Genomic DNA, 11,388 nt, shown 5'->3' with positions numbered 1-11,388 from the left:
TCATTGCTGGGGATCCTCAGGAACAGCTCCAGCTCCCTCCCCTGGGGACGGGGATGCTGCAGAGGGCAGGGAGATGTTTACCTGGCTCAGCAAATGCTCAGCCCTGCCCTCCCTCCAATATGAGGTGAGTAGTTGTCACTCCTTCCCCTGGAAACCACCCAGGTGGAGAAGAGAAAGTTCCAGGGATTCCTAAGAGCCCCTTCCAATAGATAAAGAGAGCTGGAGAGGGACTTTTTACAAGGGCATGGAGTGAGAGGACAAGGGGGAATGGTTTCAAAGTGACAGAGAGCAGGTTTAGATTGAATATTGGAAAAAAAATTCTTCCCTGAGAGGGAGGTGAGACCCTGGCACAGAGTCCTCAGAGAAGCTGTGGCTGCCCCATCCCTGGAAACATTCAAAGCCAGGTTGGATTCGGTTTGGAATAACCTGGTCTAATTAAAAGTGACCCTGCTCACTGCACTGGATGACCTTTACTGGTTCCTTCCAACCCAAATTCTTCAATGACTTCCCTCCTTTTATCCCTGTGCCCAGCTCATTTGCAAAGGTTCAAACTCTCACAGAAAAGATTCGGTTCTCTCCACACAGTCCCAGTGGTGGCAGTGTTGCAATCACTACTTGTGCACGTCCCACACTCGGCTCCGAAGCGTATTTTGGCAGTTGGAGGACACATCTTTAGGGACAACCTGGTTGTTTCTCTCCTGCTTGCACAACAGCTCCCTTCCACTCTGCACCCCTGAGAAAAGGGTGGGTGAAGTCACCAAAGATTTGTGTCACCTGTCCACACACTGAGCTCTGGGAAATGGAGATGCTGTGAAAGGGAACAGTTTCATTTGGTGCTCTGGGAGTATCAGCAGCGGTGGAGAACGCAAGCCACGAGCCTCCAGAGATAAATACCATTTATATGATACGTTGCTGTTGGATTTTTTTACCCTCAGTGTTTCGTGGTTTGTGCCTCTGCAGGTGCTGCTGGTGATGGGGCTGTGAGTGCGTTTGTGAAATCCACTGGCTCCCCTCTGCTCTGCCCTCTGTGTCCTGTTCTGACACATAGAAATCTTCCCTTTGCCACCCAGCATGACGGGACCTGCACCCTTTGCAGATTTTTGCACGATGCAAAGACTCAAACAGCACTAAAATCCCCAGCAAACAGCTCCTGTCCCAGAGAGACCGTCTCCGGAGCTGGAGAGGGAGAGAGGAATTCCTTCTGACACCGCTTGTGCCCTGGTTTCTTCCAAGAAACCACCACCCTTCCCTTCCACAGCTCTGACTGATTATTCCCCCTGATATTTGACATTTTCCATTGCAGAGGAAGGTGAAGCAAGCAGAGCTCGCTCCACCACCTCATGTACAAGGAGGAGAAGGGAAAAGACCCCCAGAGAGTCCCCAGAGGGGAGCTGGTTGGAGCTGGGGCTTTGTCTCAGCCCGGAGGGAAGGGGGACAGGGCTGGTGGCATTGCCAGCACACAGGGGACAGCTCCAGGTCCTGGCCCATGGCCAGCACTGGGAGAAAGGGGTTCTGTCACCAGCACAAAGCCGAGTTCAGCTGGCAAGAGGGAACAAACAGAAGTTCTCAAAAAGTTCACGAGGACTTAACTTTTCCATTGGGGGGAAAAAAAAAATAAGAAGAAAGAACAAGAGGAACAAGAGAAGGATTTCCTGGAAATGAGCTGGGTCCTTAAATATTCCCTTTGGAGTTTGCCTCCCCCCCGGAGCTGAAGGGCTGAGGGAGGAGGAACATCCCTCGCAGCTGCTGTACCTGTGAGAGGAGAGGCTGACAGATCCCGCTGGGATGTTCCTGCTGCGGCCCCAAACCAGCCCCAGACGATCCCTGTAACTCTGATTGTTCTCCCCATTTCCCAGCACAGCACGAGCCCTCCCTTGCTGACAAAGCTGGAGCGGAGCACGCCGGCCGTGCCCGGGGTGAATCCATCCTCCCAGCGCGGGCTGGGCGAGGCTGCTCCCGCTGCTCGCCGCGGGAACCCGGCAAGAACTCGGTCTAGATGAACGGGGGGATTCTCATTTCCCGCATTTAATAATGCCCTCTTTATCCGGCACAGCGACAAAGCACACAAAGGGACATTCAGCGGCTGCCTCCAGCGCCGTGTCCCAAATTGTCCCCAGTGATAATTTGTGACAGCGAGGAGCAGCCCAAGCCTTCCAGGTTAGGTGAGAAAAACTCACGCTGTTGGTATTTTTTTGGGGGGGGCTGTTGAGGATTAAGGGAGCCAGGCACGTGTGTGCTCAAGGTTTGGGAGCTTGGGGACAAATGTTTCGCCCTGAGAGATTTGGGGAGCAAAGAGGTGTGTGATGTCTGGACAGGAATATTGGGGTTTTCCAGGTGTCCTCAAAGCTGTGATGGAGATGAACATTAAATGATAATTGGGCAACTCCCCTGAAGTGCAAGGAAGCAAACCCAACAAGAAGTGGTATTTCTGAGAATTCCAAGGAGCTTTCCCAAAAAGCAGTGATGCAAGCTCCCAAGCAGCTGAGACAGAATCCTGCAGGGAGGGAGGAGGGGATGCCGAGCCCAGGGCTGGTGCCCTGCAGAGGAATCCCACGGCAGGGCTGATGTTGTGTCCTGTGACAGGTGCCTGTCACATCCTCCAGTTTTCATTAAAAACCCTAAAACAAAACAAATTAAAAGCCTTTTTCCATTAATAACGTAGGACAAATGGTTCACTTGTGTCTCAACAAGTACAAGACCTCAGTAACTTCCCACAAAAAACATAAAACCATGTCAAATACAAAAGAACACTAACAACTCCATGACCAAAAAAGCAAGTACACAAGCGTGAACTACACCAAAATTTCAACCTATACCTAAGGTCTTGTGTTCTGTCTGCAAAAAATTGCAAACTTTAAATTTAAAGATAAGCAATATTGCAAAACCCTTTTATTAAAAGATGGTTTAAGAAAAATATAGAGCTCAATCGAATGTTGTGCTTATGCTTTTCCGCCTAGCTTGCTTTCAGTAATGTAAATTTACAAGTTAAACAACCTAAAACAAATAGCTAAACAGCTTTAACTAATGCATCAAGTTTAAAAACAGTATGTATTAAATGATTAAATATTTAATGTTAATAATTCAATATTAAAATTAATAAATCAATATTTTAAAATGTCAAATACAGTGTGTATTAAGTACTGTGCAGCTCCTCATGGTCCCTCCTGTATCCCCCTGCAGTCCCCTTGGGCAGGCACCTCCAGATCTCGGGGCTCAGCTGGACAAAATACAACCTTTGTTCAAAACAACCCAGGAAAAAAAAATATGGAAAAAAATGACAGGAGACAGGAGCAACATCAAGGAGAAAACTCTTTGTGTGTGTCCTGGAAGGAAAGGCACCGTGAGCAGGGGGTGTCACCTGCTCTGGGCACATCCAGCCACTTCAGCACACAGCTCCTGTCCCTGCAGCACCTCTGGCCGTGGTGGCTGCCCCGGAGCAGAGCCGGATGTTCTCCAAGCTGCAGAAATGAGGCAAGGCAGATGCTGGCAACCTCCACAGCTCAGGAGGCCAATTCTCTTTTTCCATCCATGTGGGACGAAAGAGGAAACGGGGGTTGGATTCCGTGTGTGGAGGGGGAGCAGGGTGGATCAGCTCCTCAGCCTGGGAGCACCAGGCTGTTGGAACGAGCATCTCCCAGCATTTAATTTTTAAAGCCTTTCAGACTGAATTACTCTGTAGGTGAAGCTGAGTAGGATTTTCCTCCTGCTCTGCTGCTTCCTGATTCACTTCAGCACCTCAAAACCCTTTGGAGAATTCCAGCCCCAATTATTCCCTTTAGCAGCAGATGGCTCAAATATCAGGCAGAAGAGGACGTGTGACTGTGGCAGCAGCCAAACCCAACAAAATATTTGCTTCAAAGCAGGAGGAAGGACAGCGTGTCCAGCTGGAAAAAGCAGGAAGTGGTTTCTAAAAGAGGGAAAGAAGGGGATGGAGAAGGAGATGATTGTGCAAGACATGATGTTTCAATTAGAATGGACCTGAATGAAACCTGCAGTTCATGAACTCGTGTTCTAGGCAGAGTGGAGACGTTTGACTTGTTCCTGTGCATCTCCAGCCTGGCACAGACATCAGGTGGTTTTAGGGACAGGTAAGGGAGGCCTTGGGCTGTGCATCAGCTGAGCCAGAAACACCCCAGTGTGCCGGTGATCCCAGTGGATAACACTGGCATGAGGATGGAATCCACCCCTCCTGCAGGGCTTCTGCTTTCCAGGATGAGTTTTGGCTATTTGAAAATATCAGGAGCCATCTGGGCCAGCAGTTTTCCCTGGAGAGGAGCTGGGCTGGCTCGGAGATGATGGATGGATGTCAGCAGGAGACTGGGTGCCAAAGGCAAACCATTCCCGTGGATTTGGGGCTTGCTGGAACAGGCTCTCCTGGGTTATTGTGCCTGTGAAATATCACACGTTGGCTGGGAGAGCTGTCACTGCTGTCACATCCCTGTCTCTCCCAAGGAAATGGATGCAGCTTTAGGAAACTAAAATGCCTGTAAATAATCAGCTTTTACAGGTGGCTACAGCAGCTTGGCCCTTGCTTTGGAACTCCTTCCTTCCTTTTCTTTCTTTCTTTCTTTCTTTCTTTCTTTCTTTCTTTCTTTCTTTCTTTCTTTCTTCCTTCCTTCCTTCCTTCCTTCCTTCCTTCCTTCCTTCCTTCCGTCCGTCCATCCATCCATCCATCCATCCATCCATCCATCCATCCATCCATCATTTTATCCCTGTGGACAGCTGAGGTCCTGTCCTTGCTGGCGCTGCCACAGCTTCCCCCACCCACAGACCTTGGTTTTCTTTGGCCTCATTGTGAGAATTTCATTTCATGTCCCAAATGCAAATCCTCACAAGGGTTCTCAGGGTGCTAAGGAGGAATTCAGAAAGAATACAAAAAAAAAAAAAAAAAAAAAAAAAAAAAAAAAAAAAAAAAGCACAAGGAATAGGGGCTTTGTTTAATTATTTTTTGTTTTAATTTGAGAAATACCTGGCTTTGAGTCTGCTGTTTGTTTCCTTCTCAGGAGAGGACAGAAGCCTCCGGCCAACATCACGTCAAGGGCCCCACCACATTTCACACAAGGGTTTGTGACTGCTCTCACAAACGACTGAGGAGCGAGACATGGGCTCTGGTGAGGAAGTGATTGCACAACATCTCCTCCATCAGATTCCTTGTGCTTGCAGAACATCCGTCCCCTGTCCTGGGGCTTTCCTGGAAGCTGAGAGCAGCTACAGGGTGAACAGATGGGGATTAACAGATTCTGGTTAACTTTGGACGTGAAAACACAAGAAGGGAACACTGGGAGTGAAGGAACTCTTGCGGCGGGGGGAAGAAATCTCCTTTATTTTATTAAAACCTGTGCATGGTCACAAAGGAGCACAGTGTGTGATGGCCAAGTGACCAAGGGCAGGCTGGATGTGGCTCTGAGCAACCTGGGAAAGTGGGAGGTGTCCCTGCCCATGGCAGGGGATGGACTGAGATTAATTTTCCAACCCAAATCACTCTGGTATTCTGTGTTTTACCGGCAATAGCAAAGCATTTCAAAATCATCCCTTCAAGGGAAACACAGGCAATCATTTTCTTGACCAGCAGCCTCTCCAGCAGCAGGGCTGCAGGTCACTGTTTCCCCCCAAGAAAACATTTTGCTCTGTCATCATAAGGTTGGAAAAAGCCTCTAAGATCAAGCCCAGCCATTACTGGCTGATCTCTTCCTTTCGCAGCCTGTCTTCTTTGTTAGAAAGGGGAAAAAATCCCATTTTTGAGGGAAAAAAAAAAATCTTGATTTGTCATTTGCAGCTGTCTCACCTCAGCCAAAGCTGCCTATGGAGCAGGTGGGCTGAACGTGTCCTGTGGGGAAAATGCACCTGATCCCACCTGGGAATAGATGGACACTGCAGGTGGGATGCTCAGAGCCACCTTGTCCTTGCTCTGCCACGGATCCCTCCTGCCTTTTGTGCTGCTGCTGGGTCTGCTCCTGCAGGGAAAACCTCTGCGAGCTGCTGCTGCTGCTGACACAAGCCGTGGATGCAGTTTCCGTAAGGAAAATCCCGACAGCTGGGATGTGGGAGCAGGGAAAGAGCGCCCCGGGGAGGGAACAGGAGCCAGCAGAGGCTCTGCCCATGCGGGAAGGCCACGGGGACGCGGAGAGAGAGTGCCCCGCCAGTTGCAGACTCCTTCTTCCCTTCTCCTCATGCGAAACAGAGTTTGTGCCTTTCTTCTGTTTGTTTTCCAGGCGAACGTAACTCCGCACAAAGGCTTTCCCAGAAAAATGATGCGAGATTTTCCTTGGCTTTCCTGGAAGCGATGAATCACCTCGCTCCTTTTTGGGGGTCCCGGCGTGGTGGTGGGGGCGCGACCCGGTGCGACATCCGCGCTCGGGCTGTGCCACCTCCTGGTGACAGCGGGCGGTGCATCCCTGCAGCCCTGCATCCCTGCAATCGTGAATTCCTGCAGCCCTGCATCCTGCATTCCTGTAGCCCTGCGTCCCTGCATCCCTGCGTCCCTGCATCCCTGCATTCCTGTAGCCCTGCGTCCCTGCATCCCTGCATTCCTGTAGCCCTGCGTACCTGCATCGCTGAGTCCTTACATCCATGAGTCCCTGAATCTCTGCATCCCCACATCCCTGCAATCCTGCATCCCTTCATCTTTGCATCCCTGCGTCCCTGCACCTCTGCCTCCCTGCCTCCCTGCATCCCTGCATTCCTGCATCCCTGCATCCCTTCATCTCTTCATCCCTGCATCCCTGCCTCTCTGCATCCCTGCATCCCTGCATCCCTGCATCCCTGCATCCCTGCATTCCTGCATCCCTGCATCCCTTCTTCTCTTCATCCCTGCATCCCTGCATCGCTTCATCCCTACATCCCTGAGTCCCTGCATCCCTACATCCCTTCATCCCTGCACCCCTGCCCAAACCCCAGCCACCCACAGCCCTGCATGCCCGGGATTTTGTGGGTTTGTTACCAGCCGAGCCAGCCCAGCTCTCACTCCGCAGGCTTTGCTCTGCAGCTCGGGCGGCTCGGGCTCCGGGCCGATGGAGGGAGGAGGTCACACCGCTGCTCAACGGGGCTGCGGGTGTGGCTGGTGGCCACGGGAGCGCGGCAGCCGCCACCAGCAGGGATGTTTCACCTCTTCAGCCTGCCCGTGGTGAAGCCCTGACCTCATCAGTGACATCAGAGTTCTGGGGCAGATGGGGCCTGGGATTCCCTTTGCCTAAAGGGACGTGTCCGTATCAAATATATCCACTGGATAATCATTATTCCAATGTATCCCTGCCTCTCCTCCAGTGCCAGCTTCCCTGAACTACTGCTGTGCCCATGGCCAGGGGGGTTGGAATGAGGGGATTTTTATCCAAGCCCAAGCCATCCTGTGATGCTGTATCATGGGAAGGTATCCCAGCCCTTCCTGCTGCAGTTTGGGATTATGGATATCTGCAACCCTTAATCCCTGCTCAGATGAGGAGAGAGATCCTGGTCAGTCGTGCCTCCATGCTGCCAAATCAGACTCTCATTTCTTGCAGTCAGAACTCTCCTCCCAGTCCCACACTGAGTCCCACAAATCTGTGTCTCCTTTCCCCTTGGAGGGGCTGAGGATGCTCCCAGTTCAGGCCAGAAGGAGCAGTTAATTGGTACAGAGAGAATAACAAAGTGTGGGCACAGATCCGAAACCAGGATTTATTCAGGAAGATTTTCTGGTTATTATCTACTTAGGAACAGAGGATTTGTCAGAACAGATCAGAGCATTTTCATCAAATCTGGCATCCTGCATGGAGTGCTGATAGTGAGAGGAGGTTCCTGGGGGAAAACTCTCTGCATTCTCTCAGAAGTGCAGGTGCCTGATGCTGCTGGAAAGGGGGGCAGAGGCAACGCTGGGGTAAAACCAGAAGCAGCAGCAAAGTCCCATCCCTGTCACACTGGAAAGGCACCTTCAGCCTGAGCTGACCCAGCAGAAGTGGAGGGGCTGCTCCCCTGCTGCAGGATGCTGAGAGCTGGCCTTGGGCTCCAGCATGTTAAAATAAACACAAATCTTTCCCCAGCTCAGCCCCAACTCCAGCCACATCCTCCTGGCTCAGCCACAAGGACCCGTCTGCCCTCTGTGTCACATCTGGGGACACAGAGCACAACCCCCCCCCGGCTCCACCAAGAAACACATTTTGGATATTCACACTGGCATTCCAGTAACAACAGCATCATCCTGAGCCATGGAGTGCTTGGGAAATATTTGGTTTATGAGGCAGAGTTGGAGCTGCTGCAGAAACAATCCCTGCTCTTGAAAAGAAAACATTCTCTTGTAAACAAGTGGGGGAAAAAAAAAAAAAAAAAAAAAAAGAAAGAAAGAAAACCAAACCATGTGCTTGTATCCAAAGGGAAGAGGACTGGGAAATGGCCTTTGCAGTGCAGGATGAGCCTCTGGAAGGGCAGTGCAGATGGAGAGCTCCGTGGCAGAGGGGGAGAGCTGGGCTGGGTGGCGCTGGGAGCACCGGGGCCCGGGTGGCCTCAGCTCCTCGGGGCTGCTCTCGTTTATAGATGGAAAGCAGAGAGTTAGAGTTCATCGAGGGGGACTGCAGGAGCGACAGGGAACCTCTCCAGGAGAGCTGTCTCCAGTTCAAGCACAGCTCCTGGGGTGGTGTCTGGAGGAGAACACCCCGAGGAGTGCCTCAGCTCTGGGAGTGAGGGGTTTCACCTCTGCACCCGCTCCATGGCATCCCCAGGGATGCTCTGTTCTCACCCCACGGTGTTTCCTGGTCAGGGCATCAACAGAGCAGCTTGCCTTGGGTGTTTTAGCCCCAGCACCTTCCCTAGGACTCGGAGGACACAGCCAGCTCCTGTCACCTTGTCCTGAGGCACATGAGGAAGCTGCTTCCCACACCAGGTGCAGGGAGACCTTTCCATCACCTCTTCAAGCTGCCCCAAGAACCTCTGGCTGGGCACAGAAGGAGGAGGATGCACTGGAATCCTCTCTGGACTGAAACCCACCCTGGAAAGCCCCGGAGGTGGGACAGGTTTCCTGGCTGCAGCAGGAGGAGCACACCAGGTGTGTCAGGGTGGCTTCTGTGCGTGTCCTGCGTTGTCCCCATGTCCCTGCCACCCTCGCAGCCTCTCCCAGAGAGCAGCACTCAGGCTGTGCCCAGGGCTCTCAGCCATTCCTCCCAAAGCCATGGATTTGGGGCTGTTCCTCCTAAAATCATGGAGGACGAGCCCTTCCAACAGCATTAACTCCTGCAAGATGCACCTGAGCACGTCAAGGGTTACCTTACCCTGCCCAAGCTCCTCTGTGCTCCCTGATCTTACACCTCCTGCTTTTAAATCTTACTTCTCTTGCCTGCCTTTCTGTTGGAAGCCACTTTTTTTAAAAATTTTTAATCATCTATACATTATACCTTCTAAAATGCATCCCTTAATCCACAAAACTGCACCCAGCAATGCCCAGACATCCACGACTGGAAATATTTCCCTAGGGAATGTCCTTTACAGGGTCAGAGGGAGAGGAAAAACAGCACACACACGTGATCAATATTTTTTAAAATAGAATTTGAAAGCAAAGCATGAGAAGCCTCTGTCTGGTTTTAATTTCAAATGGAAAAAAAAAGTATGTGGCTATTAATATATGGTAATGTTACTCCACTGGAAGAACAAAGTGTAGATAAAACCTGCAGGCTTAATGAGGCTCAGGAAAAATCAAATTGAAAGCAAATCTTTGAAAATCTCTAGGTAATCTGTGTTCCATTTATCATGCTTTGGCAATCAGAAAGTAAAACCAGGCTTAACATAATGAGGAAAATCAAACAGGCTTCTTTTTTTTTTTTCCCCCTGCTGCTCTAAAATCCCAGAATATCATCATCACAGAAAAGGGGGGAAAGAAAGAAGGAACTTCTGCCCTCCTGCTGGAGCCCGGGGAATTTAATTGCAAAGGTTTCTTCCTGTGTGCCTGAGAAGATGATGCAAGACAGGAATTTTTTAATGACAATATTTAAGCTCTCCTTGGCGACGCCGAGCTAAAGCAGCTCTCCTGTCCTCAGCTGGCAGATGGGAAGGAAACAACGGTTTGCAACAAGCTGAAAATGGGAAAAAAAGCCAAAAAAATAACCACTTCTCTTGACATCTCCACCTGACCAGGTCAGCAGGACAGTACTGGGGGGATATTGGGTAGGACACAGCTGAGGGAAAAGCTGTGGGTTTGGTGATTCTGACTCTTCCAGGCCCTGGAAGGGGATTGTGAGAGAGGGCCTGGCAGTGCCCCCCTGCCCAGGCATTCTTGGGGTACACAGGGGTGGAGCCCAAGGCACCAGAGCCAGGTGGTTTTGGGAGTCCGAGGCAGCAGCCTCATCCCAAGTGCTGCCCCAAGCACTGGACGCCCCTGGGTGTCCTGGCTGTGGACACAGGAGGGAAGCTGATATTTGGGAATCAGGGCTCCAAAAGGCCCAGAAGGAACCACTGCACTTGGAGACAGATTCTCCCCGTCCTGACACTGCTGCTCCTGCAGAGCTGGAGGTGGCCAGCCCTCAGATCCAGACAAGATGCCTTTTAGCCCCGGTACCTCTTTTCCCTCATAGATTTTCCCCACTGGACCTCCAGAATCTGTGCAACTGTGGGTGCTAAACAGACCCACAGCAATATCCTCTCCGTCTGCATCCACTTCCCACTGCTTTGTCCCATCTTGTAATCCCCACAGGATGCAGAGGGTCCTGCAGGCACCATGAGACCCTCAGATTTGGGGACACAAATACATCTGTCACAGCTCCTCCTTCCACTCCGGAGGTGGGACACTGAGGCAGGACATGATACCATCCGTGGCTTTTCCATGGTCACAGTGCCAAGGGTCAGGCAGGTCCCTGGAAAGCTGGACACAAATCACTGGGTGACCTCAGCAGCTGCTGCTGCTGCTCCAGCCTTTTCCTGCCCAGTTCCCTCTGCTTTCCTGGGAGGATCCTCATTATTTATCACCCTCAGCTCCTGCCCAATCCACCCACCGGCCCAGGCAGGTTAAACCTGCAGTGCTGTGATGGCTGCAAGCACCACCTGATTAAAACACATGAAAAATAAAACAGGGATATAAAACTGCCAGTTGCCCACAGAATCAAATTAAATTACTGCAGCTCAGCCTCCCCCCTTTATCCTTGGTAATAAAGCCACTCACTCCGCAAATACGGAATTTCAGGTGTGTAGGAGCTCATGGGGCAGTGGCAGAGCTCAGCCTGGGGAGGGATGTCCTGGCCTCTCTCTTATCAGTAACTGCTGTTTATGGGACCCAAAAATAAAACACCATCTCTCCACAGAGAGACAGGAAACAGGTGTGGACCACAACCATTCCTGGAGCTGTGGTGGCCTCACACAAGAGCCAAAACCTTCTCCTTCCCATCCAGAGGGAGGTTTCTCCTCTGTCCATGAACATCATCCTCACCTTCCTCCTCC

General features: G+C 51.2%; 1 pseudogene; it reads left to right on the top strand.

The window, feature by feature from the left end:
* The first annotated feature begins 5,838 nt into the window (after positions 1–5,838).
* LOC136299258 (uncharacterized) lies at positions 5,839–7,138 on the top strand (annotated as a pseudogene).
* Positions 7,139–11,388: the final 4,250 nt, after the last annotated feature.

This window comes from Chamaea fasciata, unplaced genomic scaffold (assembly GCF_029207755.1).
Source record: "Chamaea fasciata isolate MVZ Bird 193981 ecotype frontalis unplaced genomic scaffold, bChaFas1.0.hap1 SCAF_19, whole genome shotgun sequence".
In the NCBI taxonomy this organism is placed as follows: Eukaryota; Metazoa; Chordata; class Aves; order Passeriformes; family Sylviidae; genus Chamaea; species Chamaea fasciata.
The sequence above is the reverse complement of the archived record's forward strand: the minus strand, read 5'-3'. Positions and strand labels throughout refer to the sequence as shown.